The 22164-nt window shown below is 43.8% G+C and overlaps 1 pseudogene; it reads left to right on the top strand.

Annotated features, from left to right (window-relative positions):
• Window positions 1-22164, top strand: part of LOC106695204 — a 64681-nt pseudogene that overhangs the window by 8287 nt on the left and 34230 nt on the right.

Genomic DNA, 22164 nt, shown 5'->3' with positions numbered 1-22164 from the left:
ACAGTGCTCTGAGAATTTGGAGTTACACTTTATTCACTGTGGCGGGCTTAGGGAAATGAATCCAAATTCTAAGCCCAGCTACAAGCAGAACTTCCCTTTTTATAGAAGAGCCAGCCCTTTGTGTGCTTGCTGGTGGCGGCCTTGAAAACTATACAGTTCTATCCAATTAAAAAATGCACCTGGCATGGCATTGGGTGTATCTAGTCTCTGGCCTACAAGGTCAGATAGCTAAGTTTATCTCCCCCACTATTCAAGCAGGCTAGAAAGCAAAGTTACTTTTTCAGAATAAGAGGCCGTCCAAAGAATAGCAGAGAATTCCAAACAGTAGCTTTACAGAATAGGGGTTTTCCTTCACAGTATTCTGAACCCCACATCCCAATACCCACGTGGCAGCGCAACACCCCATGCCCCCAAATGCTCACATCCACTGTAGCTGCCTCAATGGCCTGCTGCCCAGGATCAAACTGGCTACCCAGGGACTGGAAGGCCAGCACTGTGGTGGGTCCCTCCAGAGCTGGGATGCTCTCACTCCACTGCTCGCTGCCCCAGGGATTTCATTGTCCCACCTCCACCAGGACACCCAGCCTTTCCACTGCCCACAGTCCTCTTGGCCTCTCCCCGTGGCTGCCACAGCACATTTCAGTGGGACACCCACGTCTGCTGGCACGTACACAATGCTGACACCCGAGCCTTCACTGGCCTCACTCCATGTGGAAAGTCCTGGCCCGCATGAGTGACAACTGTTTGTGAACCCCTTCGTTCCCGCTGCCCCTTCTTACTATGATTCCTCCCGCTCCCACAACCACAAGGCACCCTGAGATCCCAGGTGTTTCACACTCCACAGCAACAGCTCAGCTTCCACAGGCCTCACCCCAGTGAAAATTCCAGCTTCCTCGCCTGCCACCCACCCCTGTGACACCATCACAGCCTCCACTGACAACACATGACTGACACTGCACGTCTCCCACTACCCACCCTCCAGTGTGCCACCCAGGACCTCCACCAGCAGCAGCAGCACCCTGGGACACCAGAACTGCTGCAGGCCACACTCCACAGGGACACCAGCCCCGCCACCAGCCACACGCTACTGTGACACCTGCAGCTGCTCACTGTCCAGGAGCCCCACTGACGCCCATGTCGCATGCCACCATACCCCTGAGACACTTCCAGGGCTCCCCCTGCTGACCTCTGCTGTTACACCAAGGTCCCCCTGTGCGAGACCCTTTCTGTGCTGTCCATCCTCACCTGGGGCATCACCGTGGTTGCTTTTCAGAGACCATGGAAGGGAAAGGACGGGAGGAGGAGGGAGGCCATGATAGACAACATTGATGCGAGAGGCACATCAACTGTTTGCCCACGGTGCACGGCTCGACACGGGGTGGGATGCATACCTACAACCCAGGTCCATTCCAGGACGTGGAATGGAACTCAGGACGCTTTGGTCTCAGGCCGACACAGTAACCACCAAGCCACACCACCAATGGCCAGGATCCATTTTTGAACCCACGGACTTGAACTTCCAATATTTACCATGACTCTCCTGAGAGCTGTCATTGCCCAGGCTCCATGGGACACTTTGGGTCCCCACGGCACACATCCCATGGTGAGTCTGCATACTTCACACCGGGATGCCCCAGATGTCACACTGTACACACATCTGTGAGACGATCAGCACTTACCCAGTACACACCCCACTGTGGCGCTGCAGGAATCCACTGCCTCCACTCCTACGTGTCACACAGGGTGGCACTCGCCCAACTCATGTTAATGCTGCGCTGACCCCACTCTGTACACTCCACTGTGACATGTGAGGACTCCCACTACACACATGGCACTGGGACTCCCACTCCTCCCCATGCCCACACTCCACTCTCAAACCAAAGTTTCCAACTGCCCACTCTCTACAGGACAACAAACAGCTCCCAGGCACAAAACTCCATGGTGACTCTCCAGAGACCACGATGCCCACGCCCCAGAGTGACACCCTCGGGCCCTCGCTGCCCACATTCCCCTGTGGCACCCGAGGTATCTCACTGCCAGCACAGCACGGTGCCAGCCCAGGGATACACTGCCGCCTTCCACACTGCCACACACAACGCCCCCTGCAGACACAGCACCATGACATCCGCGGTCTCCCGCTGACCACCCTGCTCTGTCACAACTCAGAGCTCCCACAGCAACAGTCTTCTGTGGACCCAGCGCCCACAGTCACGGCTGACATTCTAGGGCTCCGCCTTCCCACACACCATTCTGGCGCATGTCTCCCAGCGCTTCTGCGCCACTTTCAATATGATGGGCTTTCAATGTCCACTGTCCACTGTCCCACCACAGGGTCCCACACACAGATACGCTTGGGAGACATTCCAGGCTCACACTGCCAACACTCCAGAGCAGCGGTTCTCAACCTGTGGGTCACAATCCTTTGGGGGTCGAACGACCCTTTCACAGGGATCGCTAAATACATCCTGCATATCAGATTCATAACAGTAGCAAAATTACAGTTATGAAGTAGCAACAAATATAATTTTATGGTTGGGTTTCACCACAACATGAGGAACTGTATGCTAAGCGAAATAAGCCAGAGAAAAATAAATATCACATGATCGCACTCATATGTGGGATATAATGATCAACATAAACTGATGAACAAAAATAGATCCAGAGACAAACGGCAGGGAAGGTAGTGGGGGTGTGGTTAGAGACCAACCAAAGGACTTGTATGCATGCATATTAGCATAACCCATGGATACAGACACTGGGGTGGTGGGGGCTTGCCCCCAGGTGTGGGAATGGGGAAAGTAAATTGTGTGGAAAAGGATACATATGTAAAACTTTAGACAACTAAAAATGTAATCATACAAAAATAAAAATATATATATTAAGAAAAAGAAACTAAAAAAACCAATCCCAGTTACCAACACAAGAAGAAAATTAAGATACGTTGGAATAAATTTAACCAAGGAGGTAAGAAACCTATACTCTGAAAACTCCAGAACATTGAAAAAATAGATAGAGGAAGATTTAAACAATTGAAAGAATATACCATGTTCATGGATTGGTAGAATCAACATCATTAATATGTCCATACTACCTAAAGCAACCTATAGATGAAATGCAATCCCTATTAAAATATTAATGGCAAATTTCACAGATCTAGAACAAACACTCTAAAAATATAAACAGAACCAAAAATGACCCCAAATAGCACAGCAGTCTTGAGAAAGAAGAACAAAGTTGGTGAAACACATTACCAGATATCAAGTTATACTACAAAGACACTCTACTCAAAACAGCCTGGTACTGGCACAAGAATAGGCATATAGATCAATGGAATAGAGCAGATGCCAGAAATAGACCCAAGTCATTGTTCTCAAGTAATATTTGACAAAGGAGGCAAGAGCATACAATGGAGTAAAGACAGTGTCATTTTGGGAAAACTGGAAAAGTTCATGCCAAAAAATGAAACTAGGCCCTCAACTTACACCATACACAGGAATAAACTTAAAATAGATAAAATACCTAAATGTAAGTTTGGAAACTATAAAAAATCTAGAAGAAACGATAGGCAGCGAGATCTCAGACATCTCTCCTAGCAAAATGTTTATTGTTACATCCCTTAGGGCAGTGGTCAGCAAACTCATTAGTCAACAGAGCCAAATATCAACAGTCCTTCTTCAAAATAGACTTGCCAAGAGGCCGTCTAAAGAATAGCAGAGAATTCCACACAGTAGTTTTACCAAATAGGGGTTAGCCTTCTCAACTGAAGGAGAAAAGCTTGATAAACATCTCCCCAGCAGGACATCAGCTGGTAATTCCAGGTGAATTTTCTCTACTTAGTGTTGTTTCGGTCTGGCCCTGGGACTAGGCCACCAGTTTCTTGAGGGGGAGTGCTTGGCCTCAGCTTCCCCGGCTCCTTCTCCATCTGCTGTTACTCAGAGGAGGTCTCTAGGCCTTTCCTCACACTGGGTTCCTCAAGGTTCCTCTTCTGATTGTGGGATCTTGGTCCTCTGCTCATCACTCTTACTGCTTCCCACACCCACGGCTCGTCTACCACACCGTCATTTGTGTCCTGGGCATTTACGCCATTCTTATCCCAGAGTGGATCACCGGTGACACATTTTTCAGAAAACATTGTCAGTCAGCCTTGTCTTTCTGAGCCTGGACCTGCTGACAGCAGGAAGCACAGTCACCAGCTTCAAGGGAGCTGGCTAGTCATGGCATCGCGTCGAGGCTTCAGGTACCTTGAGCTTTAATTTTATTTCTTGGCAGAGTAATGTAAGAGTATAGTTGGGAAAGGAGAATGGTGTTTAATATTTCATGCGAAGCTTTAAAAAAATATGCTACCATTGCTATTGATTCTGGAGCAAAGACTGTAATGAAAATAAAAGGAAGTATAGAGACCATTAGCACTAAAACAAGAAAGCCTGTGACTATTCAATGTGCAGCATGACATCATTAGAGACTGATGCTGGCCTTGCAGTTTAGTCTCGCCTTGCACCCTCTCAGTCAATGCTCAGATCCTTGGAGAACTGAGTCTTGTCCAAAGAGTGGAGCCTTGCCCTGAAGAGCTCAGCCTCTCCCTGTGAGAGTATGAGTGAAGTTCAAAGGATTGGCAGACAAGGCCCTGGGACCCTCGCTCAGAGAGTCAGAGCGAGGCACAGGACCGCCTGGGAACACAGCATGGCCTCTCTCTCACGGTGTCAGAGCAAGGCCCAAGCCCGAGGCAGCCTTAGCCCTGGGCCTCTCTCTTGGAGAGTTTGAGTGAAGCCAGAAGTAACCCTAGAAGCCAAGCTCCATAGAGATCCTGGCTCCCCATAGAACTGGGGGAGGAGCCATTTCCAGTCTCTCATTGAGGTCCATCTGGGCATCACGGTGGCTTCCATCCCCTCTTTAGACCCAAGCAGCACTAGCTAAGACAAGCAAATATTCATGCCTTGGGGCTGTAATTGCCCAGAAGATAGACTCTAATTGGTCACAAAGAGTTATCTCAGATGCAAAGAATGCTTAACCATGGGCTACCAAGTTACCATGCTCTCTTAAGATATGTGTCTTCACCCTCACCACAGAAAAGGAACTTAGACAGCCAGGGATTTAAACTTCTCACTCAGAAGTGGTTCTGAGTTTACTGCCAGTGAACAATGACCAAACTCCCTTTTTTGAAGTTCACGCCTTGGAATCTTGCCCGTGATGGCTTAGGGCAGTGGCCTGCAAAGTCATTAGTCAACAGAGCCAAATAGCAACAGTACAACGATTGAAATTTCTTTTGAGAGCCAAATTTTTAAAACTTAAACTATATAGGTAGGTACATTGTTATTAACTTAATTAGGATACTCTAAGGCTTAGGAAGAGTCACACTCAAGGGCCAATAAGCTGCAGGTGGCTCATGAGCCGCAGTTTGCCTGCCGACCACAGCCTTATGGAAACTCAGGGACAAAGTGAACCTGGATGAAGAGAAAGCAATCCATGATGACTCATGCAGTCATTTACTACCAATGCCCATTCCTCTCCTTCAACCCTGCAAAGTCCCCCAGATTGATTGGCACCATGTGGTGTCCTTCATGGGGCCCATTACGTCAGTAGGTTTCCCTACTGACCCCCTGAATTTGGCTGCAGCCCCGTGATGTGCTTTGACCAATGAAGAGTGTGGAGTGAAGACTGTCACTACTAATACAAGAATCTGGAACCAGAGACAGGCATTCTCTCTGTTCATTGCTACTAATACCTATCAGGTACCGACATGGTGGCTGCACCTTTATCCCGGTCCCTGGAGAAGCAGGGAGGACATGTGGCATGAACAAGAAAGAGACCTTCCTTAGTATAAGCCACTGAAGCTTTGGGGCTGTTTGTTACTCACCATAACATCTAGCCCAACGGTTGTCAACCTGTGGGTCGCAACTCCCTTGGGGGTCAAACGACACGACCCTTTCACAGGGGTTGCCGAAGACCATCGGAAAACACGTGTAATTACATATTGTTACTGTGATGAATCACTATGCTTTAATTATATTCAATTTGTAACAATGAAAATACATCCTACATATAAGATATTTACATGACGATTCATAACAGTAGCAAAATTACAGTTATCAAGTAGCAACAAAAATTATTTTGTGGTTGGGGGTCACCACAACATGAGGAACTGTATTAAAGGGTCACAGCATTAGGAAGGTTGAGAACCACTGATCTAGCTGGTCCTAATGATTGTGCATTAACAATTCTACTCTCCAGGAGGCAGCAGAGCCTAACATTATAAGTCAGATCTCTGTTATTAGAAACACTTGGGTTTGCCTTCCAGCCCTGCCTTTATTTAACTCTACTATCAGGCAATTTACATAAAGCCTCTGAGCCTCAATTTGCTCTTCATAAAATCTCAGGTTGCAGAGAGGACTAAATGACGTAATAATGCATGTAAAGCATTGAATTCCAGGCCTGGCACATGCAGTAAACATTCGGTAGCTATTAGCTCCATAGTTCCACAATGTGTACTGAATACAAACATTCTAACATTGTATGAAGGGTTAGCCTTTTGTCCTTTGTAGCATTTCAAAACATTTAAAACAAACATTTAAAAACAAACAACTAAAATTGTACTGTATATATTCTCTCATAACCTGATTTGTCTCTTAAAAATGTCATTTTTATTAAAAATAAAAAATCTGACAGCTGGTATAGCTCAGAGGTTTTAGAATCTTCCCATGCACAGAAAGGTTTCTGGTGAAACTATTCATGAGGCACAGCCTAGTGTTCTGCCTGGATTCCCAGAGGGAGGGTGGGGGGTTGACAGGAGGCAGTTGATCCATGTTTCTCTCTTCCGTATCCCATCCTATCTCTCAAAAAACAAATTAACCAAAAAATCAGTTGGAGACAACAAACCCCAGAAACTACCACTGGCCACCTGATCCTAATGTTGTCATTTCCGAGCAACATGCTGGCTTCCAAACACTATATTCACAATGGTCAGTGAGTGACTGGGATCCTATTTACACCTGGGAGGCCTGGAATAGTATATTACCCAAAGGGCTATGCCCATAATGATGTCTGGGTTTAGCCAATGAAAACCCAGGAGAGGCATATTATCCAGGTGTATGTGGTTGAGGGTGGGACTTCCTGCATCTACCTGGTGCTCATGTTGACCTCTTTGGTCTATTAACAGAGACTGAGGCTTCCCAGCGCCAGATCTCCAGTAGGACAAGGCGTCAGAGGCAGCATCTCCCTATGCAGTGGTGTGTCTGAGATTTGCTGAGCCCCAACTCGGCAGAATTTGGGCTTTTGTGACTCCTGGACTCCTCTCTGCTTACGGAGTTTGACGCAGCCTCACTGGAGTTTACCCAGCAGCCTGGCGTGTGGACACGTCAGGGATCCTGAAGTTCAGGTTGCACTGCCAGGAACAGTGAGTAACTTGTGTGATGGGGGAAAGAGGTTAATAGGCTTCAGTACCTCCATGCGCGGATGTGATGGTGTGACCGAACCAGGAGAATTTTGAAAACCCAGGCCTTGTTTTGTTTCTAAAGGAACAAAGAAGATGAGGCAGAGTTTTGCACAAGGATTTTCCCTTTCATTCTCAGGAAACTGAGGACATGAATGGTCCTGACCAAAAGAGGGACATTATGTGAGGTAGTTCTTTAAACTTTTCCCAAAGCAGCTCAGAAGAGGAACAGACTAGAAGAAAGATGATAGCAGATGGGGACAGGAGGCAGAAGTCCTATAAAAGATAAGGTAACTGGCAAGAGTGTAGGAATGTGGTCATCTTCAGGACACATGGGCCTATTGACTGGGAAATGGTACTGAGCAGTCTGAGCCCATGGGTCCTTGGGTCCTGGGGTTGGTGGCCAGAGTCTCAACAGATCTTTCTCTGAACACAGATTCCTGAACACAGAGTGGTCTAATGGTGCTGATGATATCTGGGCCTCACACTCTTACAACTTCTGAGATAATGGTGTTCTGGTATTGTCTTTCCTCTCTTCTAGCCCATATATTTGGGGACCTTGATGAGACACCAAGCCCAGAATTCTAAGTAAATGTCTATGGTTGTAAGAAATGATCCCTGTTTTTAGCAAACAGTTTAATCAGATGTGAGAAGACCTTCCAGTCATAGGTTCCTATATGTGCAATGACTTAGAGTGAAGACTGAGCTCATTCAGGAACCAACTGGTGTCCTTTTTAAAAAATATATGTTTTTATTGATTCCAGAGAGGAAGGGAGAAGGAGAAATATAAACCAGAATGATCAGAGAGAATCATTGGTGGGCTGACTCCACCCCCCCCCACTGGGGATCAAGCCCACAGGCCTGGCATGTGCCCCTGACGAGAATCAAACCCGGGACCCTTCAGTTCACAGGCTGGTGCTCTATCCACTGAGCAAAACCAGCTGGTGCTTGTGTCCATTTTTTAAAATAGAAACTGGTAACAATGGGACAGGAGTGAGGTCTAGAGGAGCTTGTGATACCTTTGGAGTCTGGTGTGCAGATGATGGGAATAATGGAAGATTTGGAGCAGCAGAGGCAGGTGATGTGACCCAGGTCTCATTAGACTTCCTGTGGCTGAAGCATAACAAACCAAATGGCTGTGAGGGAGGTGGTAGAAAGTCTAGGATGGAGGTTGCTGTGGTGAGCATGATGGTAAGTTGCCCATGATGGTGACTGTGGGGGTGAAATAAGCTGTTGGATTCTGGGTTGGTGTTTTATGTGCGGCCGACTGGATATTCTAATTTTGAGTCTGAGAGAGAGGTAAGAGCCAGGGATGACATGAATGTTTACATTTGGCAGCTGCAGGTATGGAAGCACTATCAGCTAATATGCAGATATTCAGATTAGAAGTGTAATGTTCATTGGGGATACAAAACTTTTATTTATTTTTTAAAAAATATATTTTATTGATTTTTTACAGAGAAGAAAGGAGAGGGATAGAGAGTTAGAAACATCGATGAGAGAGAAACATTGATCAGCTGCCTCCTGCACACTCCCCACTGGGGATGTGCCCGCAACCAAGGTACATGCCCTTGACCAGGATTGAACCCGGGACCCTTGAGTCTGCAGGCCGATGCTCTATCCACTGAGACAAACCGGTTAGGGCCAAACTTTTATTTCTTATCTGTTTTGGTGTGCGATATTTCAGAGAACAGTTTATAAGCATCTGGTACTCTGAGGAGAAGTTCAGGTTGAAAACTTCTTTAAAGTTGGGGGTGTAGTGACCAGGGTAGAGTTGTAGATCATCTTTTTAAAAACTTTTTTTCTGTTTAATTGGAGACCAAAGAGCAATTAAAACAAGATGAGACAACAGCTTTTGCATCTTTACTTGTGAATCACACACAAGGATTGTGTTGAGAGCCTTGGTGTGGTCAGTAGTCTGACTGATTTACATATGGGAATGAGTGGCCATATGTGAGACACACTGGACCTGGGAGAGAGGGCCATAGGTGATGGGACTTGAGTGCTGAAGGCTGTGACAGGTGAAGGGACATCAAGTGCAGCACCAGAAGAGGTGGGCTCTGGATATCTGAGATTTGATGTGGTTCTCAATAGGTGAGGTTGAAGAAAAAAAACAATCAGGGAGGGAGGTCATCAGGATTGAAGGCGCCTCATTGAGTGTGGACTGAAGGAGCCTCATTGAGGGTGGACTATGAGAGTTGGTGTAGACCTTAATTCAGTTTGAATTTTCCAGGCATTAACCAAACCACACTTACTGAGTAATGAGTAGGAAGTCAGGGAGATGACCATGGGGGCTGGGACTGTGGGAGTGTAGAATTGAGAGAGTTATGGTAGAAAGAGTGATGTGTACTTGGAGAGGGCATGTGCATTCATGGCTTCAGGGCCTCTGACATTGACATGAGTTCGAATGATAGGGGAATTCATTTCTGGTGATGTTTGGGTAATCTGATATAGTGAATTTCATATTAATTCCTAAAAAGAGGGTCTATAGTAGTGGTACATTATTGGTCCAGAGATTAGGTGAATTATATGAGCAACCTGCATTTTATTGTGGAGGGCAGTTACAGTGATCAATAGGAATGAGAGAGAATACATCAGTGTCATCTAGGCTGGCATTGGGAAGGGTGAAGGGTAAGAGAGAAATACATTACTGAAAGGGTGAATTGGAGTATTGGAAAAGAAGATGATTAAGAAAAATGGTCCAAGTCACGATGTATTTGTCTTACCTTTGGCATTATGCCTCTGGGAATGAAGCTGTGTGAGAGATGTGTGTTTCAAAGACTTATGTATGGCAGGAAGTGCAAAGTGATGGCCTCAGCACCCTAGCCTTGGTGTCAAAAGGGTGAAGTGTGATGCCAAAATTTTCAGGGACTTGGAATGAGAATGTAGGGAACAACAAGGTTATTGCCTGACAATAACAGTGTCAAATCACTCATACTCTCATTATGGACAACATCTATCCATATCCTATATTCATGACACCCACTGTATTCAAAAAGAACACTGTGGCCAACATGTTTGTACTAGAGAGAAGGTATGATCTATATGCTCATATTCCTTATTGTTGTGGGAAGACACTGCATCAGTAGGAATATAAGGAGTGAGTGTCTTTGATGAAACAAAGGCCTGATATCTTCTTTGTAGTCAGAAGTCTAGGGAGCAGGTGGATATGGAAGTTGGGGTGTATGATAAATGTAAAATGCTAGGAGAGAAGCTGATAATGGACTGTCCCCATTATGACAGGATATGAACTTTTAGGATGTGGCTATTGCCTTCTCTCCAGAGGAGTGGGGAATCCTTGATGAGGCTCAGAGACTTCTGTACTGCAAAGTGATGCTGGAAGTATTTGCACTTGTATCATCTGTAGGTAAGACCCTCACATCTCTCCTAATGGTCTGAGATGATGGCCTCTCTTCCTTTATATCCCACCTGTAGCTTTCTCTATCCTACAGCCAGAACATGGGCTCTGCAAATTTTCCTCACTCTCATGTGAAATGTGCTATAGATGCCAGTGCTGAGCTGTGTGGAGAGCACTGAGAAAAAACTCCACAAACTTCTTTAACACTATTTTCCTCAGAGTGAAGGATATGTCTGGGAGCCAGGCATATTACAGGCAGCTTAATGGGTCCCCCTTGCTGTTTCTCTCCCTGGGCGGGTGACTATGTCTAGATCCATGGCTTCCACTTATGCACCTTTCCTCTAGAAAAAGGTTCTGGGTGACTGCCTGTGCCAGGTTATGTTCTTTACTTACATGAACCATGGGCTGTTCTTATAAGACCCTCCTTCAATTGGTGTTTGTAATATTACCTTCCCTGAATACTATTCCAAGTGGATTTGCTCTTGACCAGGGCTGGATTGTCACCTCTGTCATCTTTCATTAATACTTGGAATATTTAGGTTTTATGTATTTGTAGAGAAGGTGGTACAGGGAGAACATGCATGATGGTCTCAGAGGAGGCCTGGCCGAGCTGAGTGGTAATTAGCAGAATGTATGACAGAAGGGCTGTTTTCAAATTATACCAGGAACCAGATCAATTCCATCACTGCTCAGATGCATTTGCTACTCCCCACACCTAAGTTTTCATTTCCTTTTAACCACTTTACACTTTCTGACATGTCATTTCACCTGTGATTTCCTAGCATTCTGCGATGTTCACCTTCATGGCATTTTTATATCACCTGCTCCTCTGCACTGCTGCCTCCGCAATATTCTTCAACATTGACCTGCACATGTGTTATGAGGTGCACATACATATTTCAGTAGTACTCAAAAAACAGCTACTCATTTATTGAATTTTTCTTGAGATAAGAAATAAACAAAATTCTGCAGAGGTTGCTTATGTCACCTGCAGATAAGCCCTAGTGAACATTGTTAGCCTAAGGAAGGGAGGGAAGTCTTACCTTTCTTCCCTGTGGTTTTTGCCATATTTGTGTCATATTGCTGGTGTGGTCTTCCTTCCTTTATGATCTTCAGAGGCCCAGAATTTCAATGAAGCCTCTTGTTAATCCTTTCTGCATATTTCTTCTTTTCAGAAATTTTCATGGAACCACGGTATCATGGGCAACACACTTTAGTAATAGAACTTCCCTCTGTCACCACAATCAACACTCATTTCCTCACCTTTTTTCTGTTTTCAGGTTGTTTGCATAAAAAGGATGATGATGAGGCCTGTTCCAATAGGAGTGTATCTATACAAGGAGAGTCACAGGTCAGGGCTTCTAAGACAGCTCCAGCAACCCAGAAGAACCATCCATGTAAGCAGTGTTTCTCAGTGTTAAAAGATATTTTGCACCTGAATGAGTTACAAGCAGGACACTTGGAGCCCAATGGCTTCTTCAGTGAGGCATGTGTGAGAGACTTCTGTTCCAGTGTAAACCCTCACCAGCAACAGAGGGATGCCAGGGGAAAGAGGTCCTGGAAAGAAGCTATGGACAAGGCCTCATTTGTGAACAGGTGCAGCTTTGACTTATCAGAGGTGCCTTCAAACAGCAGGATGGTTAGGGAAGATTCCCAAACTCTCTCACAGCTTCTCCAGCACCAGGCAACTCATAACACTGAGGAGCCACCCTGGGACAGCGAGATTTCACAGGAATTTCTAAGTGGAAAAAGTCATCACCAGTGGGGAGAATGTGAAAATGCTGCTAGCCACAACCTCAAAGTTGTTGAATGTCAGGGTGTGTGTTCTGGAGAGTGTGGCAAATGTAGGAAAAATTATAGACGAATCTTTAACCTCATTCGACATAAAAGGGTTCACAATGAAGAAAAGCGGTATGTGTGTACAGATTGTGGGAAGTCCTTCAGTCAGAGTTCCAACCTCATTCAACATCACAGAGTTCACACTGGAGAAAAACCTTATGAGTGTAGTGAATGTGGGAAATCTTTTAACGCAATAGTCAGCTCCTTATCCACAAGAGAGTTCACACTGGAGAAAAACCTTATGGGTGTGGTGAATGTGGGAAGTCCTTTAGGCAAAATAGCTCTTTATCCACAAGAGAGTTCACACTGGAGAAAAACCTTATGAATGCTGTGAATGTGGGAAATTCTTTAGCCAAAATAGTCAGCTCCTTATCCACAAGAGAGTTCACACTGGAGAAAAACCTTATGGGTGTATTGAATGTGGGAAGTCCTTTAGGGATAATAGTCAGCTCCTTATCCACAATAGAGTTCACAGTGGAGATAAACCTTATGTGTGCAGTGAATGTGGGAAGTCTTTTAGGCAAAATAGTCAGCTCCTTATCCACAAGCGAGTTCACACTGGGGAAAAGCCTTATGAGTGTACAGATTGTGGGAAATATTTTAGCCAAAAATATAGCCTTATGAGACACCTGAGACTTCACACTGGAGAAAAGCCATAAATGTGAAGGGAATGTTTCATTTTTCTTACTCAGAATAACAACACTGAAGGAGACTCTATGATACACAGTTGCCTTAATATGATCCCTTTTGATCAGGACATACACTCTTCTAGTATCCTCATAAGTTTCAGATACAAGTGAGGCTTTAAGGAGCTACTTGAACTTGCCATTCTGCCCAGGCCTCCTATCCGATTGAGGTCCCTCAGAGTGCTTCTGCTGAGGTGATTTCACTTCTATCACTTGGCTCATCTAAACAGTGTGCATCAGTCACAATCCCTGTGTGCTCTCTTGTGCTTGAATAAATTCTAAATACTCTGAACTCTTGGCAGGATCTTCATTCCTTTCTGTCTGACTAAGGTATGGGCATGGTCCAGAGTTTGTCCAGAACACCCATCCTCGGAAAAGAAGTGGTATCTCTCTTGGGAGTTCGTGGTTCTCACATTATGCTGTGATGATTGGCTTAGGTTCCATTTCACCAATTTGAACACCGCTGACTATGATTTATGATATTTTGGTAAAGGTGTTTTTCCTGTTGTACCTTTAATTGTGATGGTTCTATTCGCTGCCTGCAATGTTTTGAAAGCACTGTTGTGATTTGTCAGCATGTAGATGTGAAGCAATATTGTGGGGATGTCAAACCTTCAGTGCTTTGGAAAGGATAACATGATGGCAGAAAATCATTCTTCATCCAAAACTGGCTTATTTTTCATTGCTGCCCAAGGTGTTGAAAGAAAGATTGCATAACTTTGTGGTCTTAATTTATATCCTGGTACCTTGGTTATGTGTGAGGTCAATGGTCACCCAGAAGAAGAGGCCTTTGCTGTCCTTCTGTGAAGATTATGAATTATGAATTATGCTCTTTGTTCACAATATGTATTACTTTAATTGATCAATGTTAACATTCCCAGTAGATAAAGGTCTAGGTAGTAAAGAGTGAGCGTGAATGTGTGTTATATAGATAGGATCATGCCGGAGGCGCAAGAGCATTTGAAGCTGTAGAAATAGTTCATGCAAATCAGACCCATTATTAAAGATAGTAGCCATTTCAATGTGTTGTACAGTAAACTCCATATATTGAGAGTCAGTGATAATGTTAAGAGACATAGAGTCTTTATCTTGTAGTAACATGACAACTGCAAACAATTCTGCCTTTTGTACTGATTGGTAAGGAGATTGCACTACTTTATTTTCTTTAAAATTATTGTATCCAGCCATTCCTTGTTTGTTTGCATCAGTAAAATAAGTTTCTGCTCTAGATAGGGGGGTAGGAGAAATTATTTTGGCAAAATCCATTGAGTCTTTTTCAAAATCTGAATTCTTTTGTCTTTAGGATAAATATTATGAATTTTTCCCATAAAATTACTAAAGGCTCTCTGCCAATCATCTGATAATTGCCAATGAATTTCTTGTTGTTGTTTACTAAAGGGTATTATTATTTCATCTGGATCTTGTCCACATAATTGTCGCAAACGAATTCTTGCCTTTTCTATTAAAATGCAAATTTTCTGTAAATATGTAGATAATTTTTTACTGGATTTATTAGGTAAAAATACCCATTCAATTATGTTAGTATCCTGCATAAGAATTCCCGTTGGAGTATGTGTAGTATGAATAATTAAAACCTTAAGATTCTGTAATGATTGTATATGATCTAACTGTGCTGCTTGAATTTGTTGTTTAATTAATTGTAATTGGGCTTCTGCCTCAGGAGTCAATTGTCTAGGACTATTGAGATCTGAAGATCCTTCTAATGTTTGGAATAGATTAGTTAATTGATAGGTAGGGATTCCAATAGATGGTCGAAGCCAATTTATATCCCCTAACAGTTTCTGAAAATCATTTAAGGTGTTGAGACAATCCCGTCTAATATGAACCTTTTGAGGTTGAATAATGCTTGCTGAAATTTTCTGTCCTAGATATAACTAGGGCTCTGTTTGCTGAATTTTTTCTTCTGCTATTTGGAGTCCATACTCCTTAAACAATTTTCTGGCCTCCTGTAACATATTATCGACCTCAAGTTTTTCTTTATGTGCTAATAAGATATCATCCATATAATGATAACAAATGCCTGTAGCAAACATCTGCTTTAATATTTGTAAAGGTTGATGAACATAAGCTTGACACATAGTAGGACTATTTAACATACCCTGGGGGAGGACTCGCCATTGATATCTCTGATTAGGTTGGCTGTTATTTAATGAAGGGACCGTGAAAGCTAATTTGTCACAATCCTGAGGTTGTAAAGGGATTGTATAAAAACAGTCTTTCAAAGCAATAATCACTAGATGCCAATTTTTAGGAATTAATGCTGGATTTGGAACTCCAGGTTGTAAAGGTCCCATAGGCTCAATAATCTCATTAATCCATCTTAAATCAGTTAACATTTTACCCGATTTTTTCTTTATAACAAAGATAGGGGAATTTCATGGACTAGAGCTAGTTTCTATATGCCCTAGTTGTATCTGTTCTTTAATAATAATTTGGAGCTCTTCTAACTTCTCTCTTTTTAGGGGCTACTGCTCTACCCATACTGGTTTAGTTGTTTTCCATTTTAAAGGCAGGGCAAAGTGCTTTGGAGTGGCCCCCTTTATAAATTTTGGTCCTGAACACTGGTGCTATCACCAGCTTGATAAATCATTTGTCTATGGCCTTTCTGTAAAGAAGGTATAGTAATTGTAGCCCCCCATTGTTGTAAAAGATCTCTTCCTCACAAAGATAGTGCAATGGAGGCAACATATGGCTGTATTTTCCCCTTTTGTCCTTCAGGCCCCTGGCATTCAAGTTTATTAGAGCTTTGTAAAATCTCAGTGAGGGTCCCTAAACCTGTAAAGGTTGCATTCATCTTGTGTACCGGCCAAGATTGAGGCCAGTGCAAAGTAGAAACTATAGTTACATCAGCCCCAGAATCTACCAGGCCAGTAATTTTAATTCTCTCTGGGAATATTACTGTAAGTTGAGGTCTTTGGTCTCCTAAGACTGTATGCCAAAAGACCTTTTTTCCCGTGCTACCAAATCCCCCAGTTCGCTTAACTTGTGCTGTATGCCCTATTTGTTTATAGGGAAGTAATAATAACTGTGCTATTTTTTCTCCAGCCTTTATATTTATAATACTTGAAGCAGACATTATAACTAAGATTCCTCCTTCATAATCTGCATCAATAACTCCGGGAGCATGTTTAGCTTTCCCTTGTGGGACCCTTGTCTTCAGACAATCCCTTTTTCATATGTCCCACTTTCCCACATCCATTAACTGGATGGGAATTGCAGTTTTTAATGCATCATCAAATAAATTAGCACTATTATTATTATTAATTATTTATATAAGATTTTAATATGATTATTATTATTATTATTATATTATTATTGTTTGTATAACTTTAGAAAATAATTGGGCCGGGGTGCCGGCCTCCTCGATTTTTGACCAAGCCTTTAAGCATCAAGCTTTAATCTGTGCAATAACTGCATTCTCTAACAGCACCTGTTTCTGTAAGCTACTATGTGTCCCAGTTCCTGTTAACTGGTCAAAGTTAGATCGTGGTGGATTTTGTTGGGTGTTAATCATCGCCACTCTCCTGGCTTCTTCCCAGCACCAGGATTTAAATTGCAGATATTGCCCTGGGACTAATACTGCCTTAGCTATAGCATTCCAATCATAAAAAATTAATTTATAACCTGTATAAATTAATTCTATATTAATTAATATATAAAATTAATAACACATATAATTATATGTAATAATATTATAATTAACAATATATATAACCCTTGAGGGTATTGAGCATTAGCAGCTCTCTGTGTCCTCAGGAGGGGCCTGGAGGCTCAGCTGCTAATGCTGGATTAATGGCTAGTTCTGCTTTACTTTCACTTTTCGGCGGTGGTGCAGCCAACTCCTGAGGGCTTTTATTCTCTTTCTTTTCCTTACTACTGTAAGTAATAACTCTTTTAGACTCCACAAAAGCTCCTTCATCTCCGTTTCCCTTCTCGCCACCCTTCTTTTCCTTAACTTAGGGCAAGGGCAAAAATCATCATCCATCTCAGTGGAAGATGAATCATCCAGCTCTGAATCGCTGGCTGAGGCTATTCTTTCATAACCTCCTAATTCATTTTGACAGCTAGTTTTCTGTCCCTTTATTGACTCCCCCGGTTCAGTGACTGCAACCGGAGTGGCTCAGGGGGTTGTAATTTCTCAGGAGAGAGAGGCTCAGGACTTAAACACCCAGCTCCCGGTGCAGCACTTTGTGACCTCAAAGGAATTTTTTCATAATCTTCAGAATACGACTGAAAAGGCTGTAAAGCTAATGTTACTAAATTAAAAATAGCCCATACATCAGCCTCTATAGTATTTCCCTGTTGATGAGCCCGCCTTAATGACTTTCCAACTTGTTTCCACAACTTAAGATTTAACTGCTGTTTTCCTTCTGGGTGAAACCAATAACAGTGCTGCTGGACTGCCTTAAACAATTTTTTAAGAGCCTCATCATTCACTTTTACCCCTGAGCTCTTCAATAATGATCGCAAGACAGCGATATATTGACTCTGCAATGACGGGTTATTCCCCATGACTCTGCTTCTATTGCCGAAAGTTCCGCGTACTCTGCGCTGGCATCTCCCTTTTGGTCCTGCCCGATCCCCAATCACTCACCTTCAGGTCCCTGTTCTAGGCGCCAGATATTTATGTTTTTTGTGAACGGTGACGCTGAGATGAGTTTGGCGTGCAGGATGAAGTTTAGAGAAGCAGAGGGCTAGTGCTCGCTCAGGCGTGTAGCAAAAGCCCCCAAAGCCCTCATGGCTTTTATTCAGGGAGTACAGCAAATAACAATGGAGTACAGCAAGTGACAATGATTAACACGCATGCTTATGAGATCATCAGAGCTAAGTTATACATTTAACTATTAATTTCCTATGTTATACAAAGACTATTTCCACCTGTAGCAGTGCACCCTCCCTCGCTTTCCATGCCCTTAAGGACTACTTATCACCTCAAGGAAAGTTCTGCCTCTGAACAATAAGTCTTGCTTGCAAGACTTTGTTCTGACGTGGCCTGCTTGCAGGCTCCCGCCTTTTCCTGGCAGAACGTCCTCTTCTAGTTAACTTCATTCCGCTTAACCGCTACAGTCAGGGTCCGCAAAGTGCGTTCACTGCCCGAGTTCTGATTTTGTAGACTATAAGAAAAACAAAGAGAATTACAATGACAGCAATAGTTAGTCCGATCAGGTGCCAACAGATTCTAGGAAACCATGTGGTTCCACTCCAAATGTTCCTTTACTGTGTTTCAAGCAATAATCTGTGTTTCCTGTTTCTTGATAGCAAGTAAGGACTCTAATTTGCCTTTTAACATGTTTATTTCTTCAGTAAGTTTCTCATGAAAAACTCCCCACAGATGCTTTTTAACATCAATCCACTGATGGTGACGACTGTTCCAGTTTAAAGGGGAGACACATATGTGCTTGTGCTCCCAATCGCAATCAAGCACTTGCCTGTAGGCTATAGCGCCCTGCCTTTCCCCCAGATATTCAATGGCTGCCTCTGTTGCCTGTAGTCTAGCTAATATTTTTTGTTATCTATGTGCTGTTGTATAGTGAATTCCCTAGTTACATTATATGCCATATTGTCTACAAATGTGGTAGTCTTCACAGACTCAGAAAGGGCCGCCACGGTGATGCTGGCGGTAGTAAGAATAACAACAGCTGAGATAATGGCTGCAATGAGCATTCCCAAAAACCTTTTGGGAATTATGCCTTTTTGGCCATAATTGACTCAGTGCTCTTTCTAAGACTTTGGTAGCTGATGAACCTTGCCATTTCCTAGTGAGATTAACAAGTAGTAGGATTTCTGCTTGTTTCCTAAGTATCATGATAGTGCTGATGGTCAATGAAGTAATATTCTGGGTGGTAATACAGAATGCAAAATAAGCTCCTTCTCCAACCTGTACCAGAAAAGATGAGCGATGGTTTATTAGTCGATTGGGGCCCATAACAAAGACACAGGGGTAAGTGGGGCAACTCAAGCTATTGTCAGTAAGATTATTAGTAAAAGTTATACTATAGTGGCCAGAGGAGTTCTGGCAGTCACCGTGCCACAATTTCAAAGGGCTGAAAACATGGCCTAATTTCCATAAAGTTTCCTGAACTGGCAAGCCTAGTACTTGAGGTCATGGGGAACTCATCCCTCCCTCAGTCCAAACCTCAGGCATGCCTGCTTAACTGATGTAACTAGCATTAGACACATGGTGAACCAGAATGTCAATATGGTTGGCTTGCAAATGACCATGTGGGCCCCAATCTATAATCTGTTGGTCCCCTAGGACCGTCAAATGGGCATGATTTCCTTGACAAACTTCCCAATGGAATGCCTCAGCAGAGGGGTCCCACCATTTATTTTGCTTTCACAGAGGTATGGGAGGCCCAGTAGCATTAATCAGATTACCGCAGGCCAAACTGCCTGCTAAGAGAAAGGTTAGCTGGGCTTTAATCTGATCAGGTTTAGGAGTGACATGTAACCAAATCTGATTATGAGCCCGCATACAGTACAGAGAGGAATTGGAGGAGGTAACACATAAGGGTAGTGAACTCGAATGGAAAGAGGTATTTTGAGGGACAGGTGCCTAAGGTGTCCCATGTTTAAGACTGCCTATTGGTGGCAAGTCTGCTCCCCCTAAGAGGGATGTTAGGTTGTTAGACACAGGAAAAGGGGGGTCCCCCCAAGTGAGGGGTCTAAATAAAGGTGGGTCTATAACTTGGGCCCAATATAAGGTGGCAGATGCTGGTGTCCCAAACCAATCAAGAATGCCAAACCATTCCGCACAGGAGTTGAGGTGAATCAAGGAAGTCATAGCAAGAAAAAGGTTATCTGCGGTGCGTGGAGCATGAGTATCTTCCAGCAGTTGCTCAGCCTCTGCCATCAGCTTCTTCATTTCCCAGGTTATTCCGGGGGCCATCTGGGTCATCTGAAGGTGCGTCATTTGGGGCTGTGGAGTCCCCAGGCCCAGATTCTTCATTTCTGGGAGAGGATTGGTCCCGTGCCATGCCATGATAGGGTTTAATCCGATGAGTTGGAATCCACAGCAGCCCTGTGGGGGGTAGAAACACATGCATATCCTCTCCCCCATGTGAATAATTCATTGGTTCCTTGAAAGTTATTAGTGTCCACATCTCACCACAAGACCTATGGTTTCTGAGCTGGTCCTAAAGAAGTAAAGTGACGCTCTATGGGGGATAGAAAGCAATTATTCAAATTCAAAAAATTAAGGGTAAAGAGTGCATTGGATAGCAGCATAGCTGGATCCTTGAGTCCTATATTCCCCCTTTTTTGTTTTACTAGCATGCTCTTTAAGGTGGAATGAGCAAGCTCGACAATGGCCTGCCCTGTGGATTATAAGGTATCCCTATGGAATGCTGGATGGACCAAGTCCTGCAAAAAGTGGCAAAGGCATGGCTGCTATAAGCAGGCCCACTGTCAGTTTTTATTTTGCTTGGGATTCCTAAAATGGCAAATGTACAGATGTTTAATATCATAGTGTGTGGATTCGCCGGGAAAAGCATGGGCACTGATCCTACCAGAAGTGTCTATAGTTACATGTACATACCGGAGTTTCCCAAAAGAGGCAATGTGAGTGACATCTGTTTGCCAAAGGTCATTGGCCTGTAGGCCCTCAGGATTAATTGCCATGGAGGGTGGTGAGGTGCCTGTCATTTGACTATCAGGACATTGTAAAATAATTTGTTTAGCTATCCTCTGGGGTTCCTGAAATTCCTTGTGTAATTGTCTCCAATTTTGATGGAATCATTCATGGGGTTGATTGGGCTTCCATTAAGGTAGCTGTCATTACTAAGTTGTCTACTTGTTCATTGGCCTATAATAATGGTCCAGGAAGGCAACTGTGAGACCTGATATGAGATATAAAAAGAGGATGTGATCGACCATCTAGTAAGGCCTGGAGGCAAAGGAACTGTGCTAGAGGGATGGCTCTAATGTAGGCTTAATAAGTGAGGTTTCTAAATTTTGTAAAATATTAACAGAGTAGGCAGAATCGGGAAATATTTCCTCTAGCTGTAGGGTTTTAGTATTACAAGCTCTACGGGTTCTGCTTCAGGGAAGGGGGGGGAGTAGTAAATTCTCCTGTAGCTCTGTAGGCTTTTGATCTTCAATATGAAATGGGCACAGTGCAGCTCAAATAAAGAGCGCACATAGTTAATGATGATAAGGGCACTCATTTTCTATGGGCTTGATTTCTGTTTAAATTCCTGCCCACTTGTTCCCAGAGATTAAGGTCTAGTGTTCCAGCATCGAGGAACCAAGGATTATAAATTATAATAATCTATAATAATAAAAGAGTAATATGCTAATTAGACCGGACAGTCATTCCAGACATCCTTCCTGATGAAGCCACAGCAGTGGGGGCTGAGGCAGAGGCAGTTAGGGGCGATCAGGTAGGGGTGATCAGGCAGGCAGGCAGAGTGGTTAGGGGAGATCAGGCAGGCAGGCAGGCAAGCAGTTAGGAGGCAGTGGTCCCGGATTGCAAGAGGGTTCAGGCTGGGCTGAGCCCCCCCCCCCACCTTCCGGCACAAATTTCATGCACCGGGCCTCTAGTTTTTAATAAGCCTTTTAGTTGTTCTTCTGTAACAGAGGGACCACTTGCTTTTAATAACTGTTTCAGCACTGTGATATATTGCTGCTGTTCTGTGGACAGCTTTTGTCCCATTATGAAACCTTAGCTGGGAAAGAATTCCCTCGAACTTGGAAATCCCAAGTGGGCTCCAATGACTTACTGCACAGTTACTTTCATTTTTGAGGGTTCCGTTGTGTTTTGTTGTGTTCCTTGGTCCTCACATGGAGCACCACTTGCCAAGGCTGACCAGCAGACCCTAAGCGACAGATAAATA

The sequence above is a fragment of the Myotis lucifugus genome, unplaced genomic scaffold (genome assembly GCF_000147115.1).
Source record: "Myotis lucifugus unplaced genomic scaffold, Myoluc2.0 scaffold_942, whole genome shotgun sequence".
Lineage (NCBI taxonomy): Eukaryota > Metazoa > Chordata > Mammalia > Chiroptera > Vespertilionidae > Myotis > Myotis lucifugus.
The sequence above is the reverse complement of the archived record's forward strand: the minus strand, read 5'-3'. Positions and strand labels throughout refer to the sequence as shown.